Source organism: Haemaphysalis longicornis, unplaced genomic scaffold, assembly GCF_048455015.1.
Source record: "Haemaphysalis longicornis isolate Haplotype H1 unplaced genomic scaffold, Haemaphysalis longicornis Haplotype H1 scaffold_5, whole genome shotgun sequence".
Lineage (NCBI taxonomy): Eukaryota > Metazoa > Arthropoda > Arachnida > Ixodida > Ixodidae > Haemaphysalis > Haemaphysalis longicornis.
Genome location: NW_027526385.1, coordinates 181,960,060 through 181,969,816, shown reverse-complemented (window position 1 = coordinate 181,969,816; position 9,757 = coordinate 181,960,060). Strand labels below are relative to the sequence as shown.

General features: G+C 46.8%; 1 pseudogene; it reads right to left on the bottom strand.

Annotated features, from left to right (window-relative positions):
* Positions 1-2,131: 2,131 nt before the first annotated feature.
* On the bottom strand, positions 2,132-3,626 carry LOC144140032 (uncharacterized; annotated as a pseudogene).
* Positions 3,627-9,757: the final 6,131 nt, after the last annotated feature.

Sequence of the window (9,757 nt, the reverse complement as noted above, 5' to 3'; positions counted from 1 at the left end):
GTGTGGACGAAGCTGACATCAGAGACTACCTGGTTCACGGAACTAGCTTTGTTACTAGGGAACAGTTGAAGGCCAAAAAATCCTTGGAAGCCCACAATTACCTAACCAGTGGCTTCGTTCAGCGTGTTCTCCTGAAAGTCGTGCACGATCAGACTGTCGTCGTCGTCGGAAAGGTGAGCAGTTTGCTTTCGTATCGCAGGCAGTCGTAGGTGTATCTCGGCCGTCGACATGAGCCTAAAAACCTGCTACCTTCTCTATTTCCTTGCTTTCAGGTTCGCCACTCGCAGGCATTCCGCGAGAAGTCGCTGATGCCGTGGTTGCTCGTGAAACGAGACGGCGAAGTGCATCTTGCACATTGCACCTGCATGGCCGGTCTTGGAGAGGCCTGCTCTCACATTGCAGCTGTGCTTTTTTTACGTTGAAGTACTCGCGCGACGTAGGGACGGCCGTTCTTGCACTGACGAGGAGAATGCCTGGCTGCCACCCCACCTTGTTAATTTAGACTGTCGTCCAGTGGCCGAAATTGACTTTTCTTCTTCGGAAACGAAGAAGCGCCGCATGGACAATGACGACTTGACACGCCAGCCAAGTAAATGTGCCAAACACCCACCTACTGTCTCCACACGAGACGAGATGGCAGTTTTTTATTCTGCTTTGAGCAAGTCAAAGAGTCGCCCTGCGCTTTTAGCCTTGCACCCAGATTTTTCCGAGCCATATCTTCCTTTGGCCACTAAGTTTCCACAAGTACTACTGCAGAACCTGCACCAGGACGACTGCCCAGAGTCATTGGAGGAGGTTTTAGAGGAGTGCCTGAAGGTGTCCGAGCAGCTTGGGGCTGATGCCGAGGTAAGCCTGCCATTCTTTTTTCCACCCTGTCTAGCTACAGGTCAAGAATGACAGATACTAGGCATCAAATTGTGATTACATTCAAACCATGCAGTAGATTCCATAATGAGCACCTGACCTGGTTTACTCGTGACACTTTTAATTTCGAATTTGCTTCACTTGCCCCTACAGTTGAAGCACAGTATGATTAGCTGCAGTAGCATTTCAGTTGGATTCTACTGTCAGGACAACGTAATCTTTTTTAAAAAAGCAGCAGCTTTTGATGTGCTGTTACTGTAAACAGTCGATAAAGGATGGCATTTGCTTACAGGTGTGCGTGATGGTGGAAAAGAAAACAAGGGCGCAAGCAGCGTCTACCAAATGGCACCAGTTTCGGACTGGGCGCATCACGGCATCCAACGCAGGAGCGGTGTGTGCCACATCGATTGGGAAACCCTCACAGTCTCTTCTTAAGAAGATCTGCCACCCCGAGGACTGCAGATTTAGCTCGCAAGCTACAGTATGGGAAAAAAATGGGCCAAAAGCTAGAGAGGCCTATGTAGCAGCCGTAGCCACCCAGCATGTGGACTTTCGCTGCAGTGCGTCAGGTTTTCACATAAGCCCCGAGTTCACATTCCTGGCTGCCACACCGGATGGGCTCATCGATTGTGCTTGCTGTGGTGGTGGCGTGCTGGAGGTGAAGTGCCCGTTCTCTGCTAAGGACTCCTGCATCGAGCAGCTTTCACAAAAGAACACATCGTGTCTCATCCCTGAAGCTGGAGACGCAAGGCTTTCAAGGAGTCATCATTACTACACCCAAGTGCAAATGCAGATGTTTGTTTGCAAGCGCAACTACTGTGACCTTGTTGTGTGGACAGTGGAGGACATGTTTGTTGAAAGGATCGCCCTGGATGAAAACTTCTGCTCCATGATGCTGGAGAAGTGCACTTTCAAAAAGTGCTGCTTCCCGAACTCCGCTTCGGCTACTGGAGCAAAACTGCTCAGGCTGCACAGGCGCAGCTCGATGCTGTAGTGATGCAGGGCGACACCCCTGAAGAGGAGCTGTACTGCTACTGTGGGGAGCCTGAACATGGTGACATGGTGCAGTGTGACGGCAAGCGATGCGAGAGGAAATGGTTCCACTTTGCTTTTGTAGGACTAAAGAGGCCACCAAAGGCCAGAAAATGGTTCTGCAAAGAATGTAGGCAACAAGGCTCGCAGTGAAGTTGACCGAATGATGCCAAAACATGAACTTTATTGTCGAATGTGCTTGTATACAATTTAGGCCACAGTTTAGTGTTGGTCAATTAGCAGAAGCAAATATGCAAAGTTAGGCAGCCATACTTCTTTTTTGTTCCTAATCAAAGGGCACAACAGAGTCGCACACATTTGTCAGGGCAGCACTGACGAACACAATTCTATCAAGTGTAGTCACCTTCTTTCCGTGAACTTTGACGTGCAGTAGATCGAGGGGAACAGTGCTTTTAAGTAATGAGTACTTGTTTCACAGTACTCCAATTACCCGCTCTACGTGAATCCTCACATTTGCCAGCTTTCGTGTAGCCTCAACAGAATACGCAGACAGCTGTGCTTTCCCTTTCGTGAAAGCTGGAATCTCCAGCTTTGCTCCACACATGCCAACAGCATCCCCTATCGTGAAGCCTCGGTCGGCTAGGACAGAGTCCCCAGGCAACAAGTTCTTAAGTATGCCACACGACTCAGTGAGTAGCTTATCACTTGTGCGGCCGCACCACCCTCTAGAAATGTATGTAATTACTCCTTGTGGAGCAATCCCTATCAAGTACTTCACGGTATTGTGGTGCTTGTACGCCGACCATGTCAGTGAACGTGACTCCATTGAAGACGGCCTGTCCAAAAAAATCTCGAAGCAGTCGAGAATTACTGCAACTTTGTTGCCAAAGGTGCTTTTGAAGGCCATTGGCATCGTTTTCTGAAGCTCCTCCCTTTCGGGCCATGAAACTAGCTCTGTGAGCCTAGTGTAGGCTGCGTCAAGCCACCTGTCTATGATACGCGTCACGGTGGCCTGCGAGACATGGAATCTGAAAAACAGAAGTAATGAAAATTATTACGCTTGATGCACTACATATCATTGTAAGGATGGCCACGGATAAAAGGTGAAGCTAACCGCTGGGTGTACATGCAATGCAAGCTCCAAATTGTTTTGTGATCACTGCTTAAAGCGCATTTCTATAAATGATAAGTGTAGCTAAAAATCGGCTGAGCCATAAACACTAAAGCTTTGAATGCTTACCATTCCAGTGGTGAAGGTAGCAGGAAGTAGGCAGAGAAGCGTAGCAGAAGAAAAAAATGGTTCATGCACATATGAGAAATGGTACCTGTAAGCTATGTCTTCTGAATGCAAGTTTAGCCTCAACCGCATCAAGAAAACCACCATTTCTTGAAACTTTGGTAGGCAGTTCCGGCTAGTGTGGTGCACATCTGGTTCTATGAGGTCATACACTGCCTTTAAGACCCCATAATTTGGCAGCCCTATATAAAAGGCTACCATGCCTTCGTTGAGTTTTAGTATGTCCTCGGCCAGGTTTTTCTCTGCAAGTTGCTTCTTTAACGTGTCAACCTCTGATTGTAGGCGGCCGTTCTCTTGTTCAAGGGATGCGATGCGAGCTGCGTGGTCTGATGCTTCTTCTTCACCTTCAAGCCCTGCATGGTCAACTTGATGTCACGTTCCACTGCACTACAAAGCTTGCAAAATGGCTTTGTTTAATAAATAGACACTCTGAGACTGTGCTCGTGAAAAACTTACCATCTGGTGCAGCCATCCTTGTTTCATTGTCTGATAGCTCCCAGAAAGACGAATTGCCAGCTGAAAAAAAAAAAAAGTATTGTCAAGCTATGTGGTGCTACGCAGCAAGATGTAATAATTGGTAAACACTTCTGGGCTTACTTGTGTTGGCCCAAGATTGTGTTGCCAGTGGTCCCACACAGCACGGCCTGCTAGCAGCTGAAGTGTAAGTGGAAAGGCATGCTTTCATAGTAACTCAATGCTGTTCCACTGCTGTAATGTGAACAACAGGTGAACAACAGGTAACATACCTTCATGCTGGGCTGCTGGCTCTTCTTGGCATGAAGACTGCTCTTGAACAGGCAACGTACTTTCATGCTGGGCTGCTGGCTCTTTTTGGCATGAAGACTGCTCATGAGCTAAAAAAAAAAGAAACCGAAGATGAACAACTTGCCGCGTGAGCTCATCACTGTTAAATGTAGCAGCCTGAAAACTTCAACTACAGGTGATGAGGAAACGCACTTTCGTATCGGTCAGTCTCTTCCTCCTCGTACAATGGGCCGTTGGTGCCTAGAAAAAAACAAGGTAGTAAAGTGATTGATCCAAGGTGCTCACTAGGCTACGGTCATACCTAGAGAACTTCCACTGGCGACTGGCATCACGTTCGTGTCTTGGGGACCCAGTACGTGACATTGACGTAAAACTTCTGCCTCGGACCTCGCGCGAGCCCTGTTCTAGCAACGATTATGTAGCCCAGGTTGAGGCTGGGCGCCGAATCGGGGTTCATCTCGTCCATGACGTACGCTGGCCGACCTAAACAGAGAAGATTTCAAGTACTATTGCGCAAAGGGCGAAGCGCGAGATGAAAGAATTGATTCCGCATCATCCTCACCTGTAACGAAGTGCGCGCCACAGACTCGGTAATGAGTCGCTTCATCATCGATGTCTTCCCGGAGAATTCGTTGCAGCCAGAGCGCTCTTCTTCTGGACGAAACGTCTGCCGTTTTTGAGCACTGCCCCAGCCTTGGCTTAGGTATGCCAAAAAAAACCAACGCGCTTGAAATTCTCGTCGTCCGGTCTGTTGCGCGTCCGGTTGCTGCAGCCGTAAACCACACATTTCACCATTTCGAGGCGGAAACTGCTAACTACTTAGGCCAAGGCGTTAGCAAACCCACGACACGACAGACCCTTCGCCTAATCACTCAGGTTCATAGCGGGAGGCAACTGTTGAAAGCACGGTAACGCGTTCAGCTCGACGCGGGGCACACGCTCGCACAATCCACAAGCACGGTGGTCTCACACACCATCGCATCACACTTGAGACACGCGTGGATGTAACGTCAGCCGCGGCAGTTCGAAGAAATACAAGAAATAAACAAATACAGCGAGTCCGCGCGAAGCAAACCACGCTAGTCGCCCTGCCGTACGTGCGCTTGCGTGCGCCGTCGCAAAACAACTCAACCGCACAAATGGAGTCGGCGCCGCCGCGCAGGTAACGCCGCCGCGCGGCCGAGTGCCTGTGAATACACCCTATACGCAAACAAACTTGTAATAAACGAGTGATGGCACAAGCCATCATGATATAATGAGCTGGAGCGTTCAATCTCGTCTACATCGTCAGTGCAGCCGCGTCCCCCTCGGGAGTCACGGAATCCGCACAAAAAATGAACGCGAATGATATGACGCGAGTAAATCAACACAGCCGCTGCTTGAGCTGGCGAACATGGGTATGTCGTGCCCGCTAATTAAAGTGATGAAAATGAGTGGAAAAACAAGCAAGAAGGGGGCCCTCCAGCCGGTATCCGGACATTGCGGTGCACGGACATTGCTGTGGGTGGACCACGAAACAACCCGAAAGCCCTTTGCCAGTCTAAGAATCCCCCTCTCAAAACAACCGCGCTATTTGCGCTCGTCTTCACAATCCCTCCTCTCAAATACACACGTCAGCATTTGGCCCCGTCCGTGTAACCTCGACTGCGCCCTCTCCGCAGTGAAAACGAGTGGGGGTCGGCTTTTGTTGCACCCAAGAGGAACAAAGGGGGCAGTGCCATCCCTGTGCGAGAGTATACAATGACCTCCCGCTCCCCCCCCCCACCCCCCCCCCCTTTCGACACAACAGCAGCAAACGGGTATTACAGGGCGTGCGCGGGGACTTACAATGCGTGCACGTGCTTTCAAAAAGGTCCGTTCTTCCTCCACGACTATATCGCAGGCTTGCCTGGAGAATAAACTAGGGACAACAGTGTATGGAAATTCAGTTTATCGTGACAAGGCAGTTTACTTAAAACTTTTCATAAGATTTTCTGCATTTTTGGGGGCAAGTGAATGTTTGTAAAGCTGCTTTCTTTGCAAAGAGAGAGTGCCTTTTATTTTCAGCAAATATCATTAAGAATGCATTTTACCGCAGTGAACACCACCCAAATGCCTTAGCTGATTTGCTTGCCGTAAAAACAACTTATGGTCCCGGAACAAATGGCCCGAACTTCAAAGTAGGAACAAATGGTCCGGAACTTATGTCCCCGGAAGAAATGGTCCTGGGCACCTCATCGGGCAAAATGATTCCACAAAACATTACATTGGCTCTTTGTTTATATTTGTTGCATCTTGCTGGAGTGGTGTATTGCCTTCTGTAACAAAAGCTGTCAGTAAACCATCGCTTCATTTTAGTATACATTTTTGCTCAAATGCAAATACATGGCGTAACACAGTTGGCCTGTTTCTTGTTATTTTTATTTGTGTTTCCGCCGTTATTTTCCGGGTTTCCATTTCATTCTTTGTTGTAGATGTTTGAAAATACATTTTTATTTCTTTAGTTGTTTGTAATATTTTTTTCAGTTTTGTATTTCTTTCGTATCATTTATTTATTTATTTATTTTTCATTTATTTATTTATTTATTCATTTATTTATTTATTTTATATAGTATATAAAAATTCCGCACTGCAATTTATTTCTATTTACGCTATTATGACTATTAAACCGTTACGTCCGCTAATTATATATTTTCGCTAGTTCTGCGCACCCCTCTCCGAGGTTTTCCTTGTCACAGCAACTACACTAACAGCCACTAAGTCCAGGCACGGCCAGACTCCACGCTCCTTTCTCACTGAGGAAGACAGTTTTTGAGTCCGGCCGTGTTCCAGGAAGGCGCACCTGTCGCGAGGAACCGCCGCGAATAAGAGAGGTTGGTGACAGGCAGTGTTCCGAGACATGGGCACGCCTGATTACGACTACCTCAAGCACCATCCGCTGGGCCGCTGGTCCAACGTGGCTATCACGACATCCAGCACCATGACAAATTTCTTCTAAAGAGGGCGACGAGGGCCAGCTCAAGCAAAAGAAATATTCTACCGAAGCGAACCACCTACACTCCCCCCCGCCCGCTCCTTCCTGTTTGGTACCGCTTTTTAAGGGGCGTCCCAAAAAGGCAAGTCTGGTGGCGTAGTGCATCAACCTGCATCAATCGTTGGCTTTCCATGGAACCATGACAAGTGACTGTCTTTGTTTCTCGCAATTTCTTGGAAATTAAAGCCGTCAGAAAGGCGAGCAAAAAAAAAGTTTTCGTATTTGCGCAAAAAAAAAACTATATATTTGTGCTCAAATGCAATTCCGAACAATAAAGTTTGTTGTTGATGGTGGGTGACCAGTTTCGATGGGCTCACCTGCTGCCCTTAGCAAATGTTACGCTCCCGCAACACGCCGGCAAGTTAACAAATCATGTTAGCAGCAGTCTTCTAAACCTTGCAGCAAGATACGAGGCGTAATAATAGCTACATTGCATATTTTTAGAGAAAAAAAAATTTATTTAAGCTGCAAGCTGCCAAATTATCAAGATCCAAAATATTTACTAGCGCCGCTTCGCTTGATCCGAACTGCAAATATCCAAGCCTTTCAGGTGGAGAGCGCCGTAACGCAGCTTAGCTAACGAAATATACCATTCATCATGTGAAATCCTTTTTTGAAATAGCGATAAATCGGCGAGCGTGATGCACTAGTACAGCTCTATGTTGTTTGATATTCAGCAGTACCGGCCTACTCACATTTTCGATACTCCACATGACCTAAATATTACTGCCACTGTAAAAAGGCTCCCCGCACAGGCTCAAGTGGGACTCGCTTCACAAGCTTTAATAAACGGAAGAATACAAGCAAAGGAAGCATGGGAGAACATGCACGTACGACGACAGAGTTGTATGCAGCATTTAACTGATAGTAAATTCAGCCTTAGCAAATATAATATACAGGGTGGTGAAAATTAATTTGACAGTTTTTTTTAATTAGGCGTTTATTTTACGTGAAGACCACCTCTACAGTGAGGTTATGCGTCCAGGGGAACATAGAATGAGGTGCTAAATTTTGATGTCGGTGGCTTAATTAACTAAAATTGAATAATTTACTTTTTTGTGGCTGCAGTAAGCAGGCATGTTTGTATAGAGAAGTTCCATTAGTTTCATTTGGCAGAATTCTTTTAGCGCATCCGTACTCCGAGATATCAAACTGCGAAGTTTAATTACCGTTCGCATGATTACGCATGCTAGACAGTGACGACCGGCGCAAAGCTCCTCCCCTTTGTTCTGTTTCGATTGCGGTTCTGAGTACTGCAGATTCCGAAAACGCCAGCCAGGACTGAAAGGGTGCCAGTTGACACTTTTTCTTATGCCTCCTCTTCGTTGTCTAACTAAACACCGTACACAGCAGGCGCGTTACAAAAGGGAGGAGCTTTGCGCTGGTCTTCACGGTCTTGCATGCGTAATCATGCGAACGGCAATTAAACTTAACAGTTCGTCAACTCAGAGTACGAATGTGCTAAAAGAATTCTGTCAAATGGAACTTCGTGGAAACACGATTGCCTCTAAATTTTCAATACAGACATGCCTGCTTACTGCAGCCGCTAAAAAGTTAATTAAACAATTGAAGTTAATTAAGCCACGGACATCTATATTTACCAACTCACTGTGTGTCCCCCTTGGTGCATAACCTCACTGTAGCGGTGGTCTTCACGTATATCTAAGCGTCTAATTTTAAAAATAAATTTCGACTTAACTTTGATCACCCTGTATATAGACAGATGCAAAATACATTACGCACAAATACAGAGATATAAATATAAATACACTAACCCCCTCCCTCCTTCTCTCATAGAGGCGCTCACGCATAGGTGCAGTAGTGGTGGGACCATTTTTTCCTACTTTGAAGTTGGGAGTTGGGACCATTTGTTCCTGGACTATTTGTTCCAGGACCATTAGTTTCGCGGCCATTTGTTTCGGAGGCAATTGTTCCGGGACCATTTATTCCGGGACAATTTTTTGTGGGACCATTTTTTCCGCAACTGGGCGTGGTGTAGTACCGGTGAACGAATGGTGCGAGAAAATCAACATGGCCGCTGTTTGAGCCGGCGCGCGTGCCCCTGTCATACCCGTGAATTCAAGTGTTGAAAACAAAAACAAAATCAAATTGAGCGAACGCGTGCCTCAAACAACTGCGTAATTCGCGGGTCGAGTGGGAGAGGGCAGCAACCATTGGATGACAGAGACTAGAGCAGTGCGGGGGCCGGAATTTCTAGGCCCGGCCCGAACCCGCCTGGTTGAGACATGGCCAGGGCCAGGCCCGAGCCGGGCAAAACATTAAGATAAAAGCCCGAGCCCTACCCGAGCCCGACAGCATTTAATAAAAGAAACCCCAGCCCGTGGACTGTTTTTTAAGCTCAGCCCGAGTCCGCCAGACCCCAAACATGAGCCCTCAAAGTTTAGTCTTTTTAGCCTAAAATAAGCCTACAGGGAGTATATTGAATTTACACTTGTTAAATACTTAGACCTATATCTGTACAACACAAATATCCTGACCGAAATAATGTATCCTTACGGAAAATTTTAACAGGCGCTGCATTTGCGACAGTATCCGAACTTAAAGTACAATGAGGATCGCTTAAATGATGCTGAGAAAAGTGGATATTTTTATTTATGCAATTCTTGGACAGATATTCCACGTTTCGTTATTTCATTCAATTCGTTTCCCAAATAACTCTTTTCCTACTTGTTTTTGACGCTAGCACACTGTGCCGAGAGCTAGTTTAACTTGTACTTCTCTCAATTTAATTTGCCAAGGTTCGTTGTCGGCTTGCACCAGGTGTCTATCCAAGTAGACCTAAGTTCCTCCCATGCTCAGAAAGT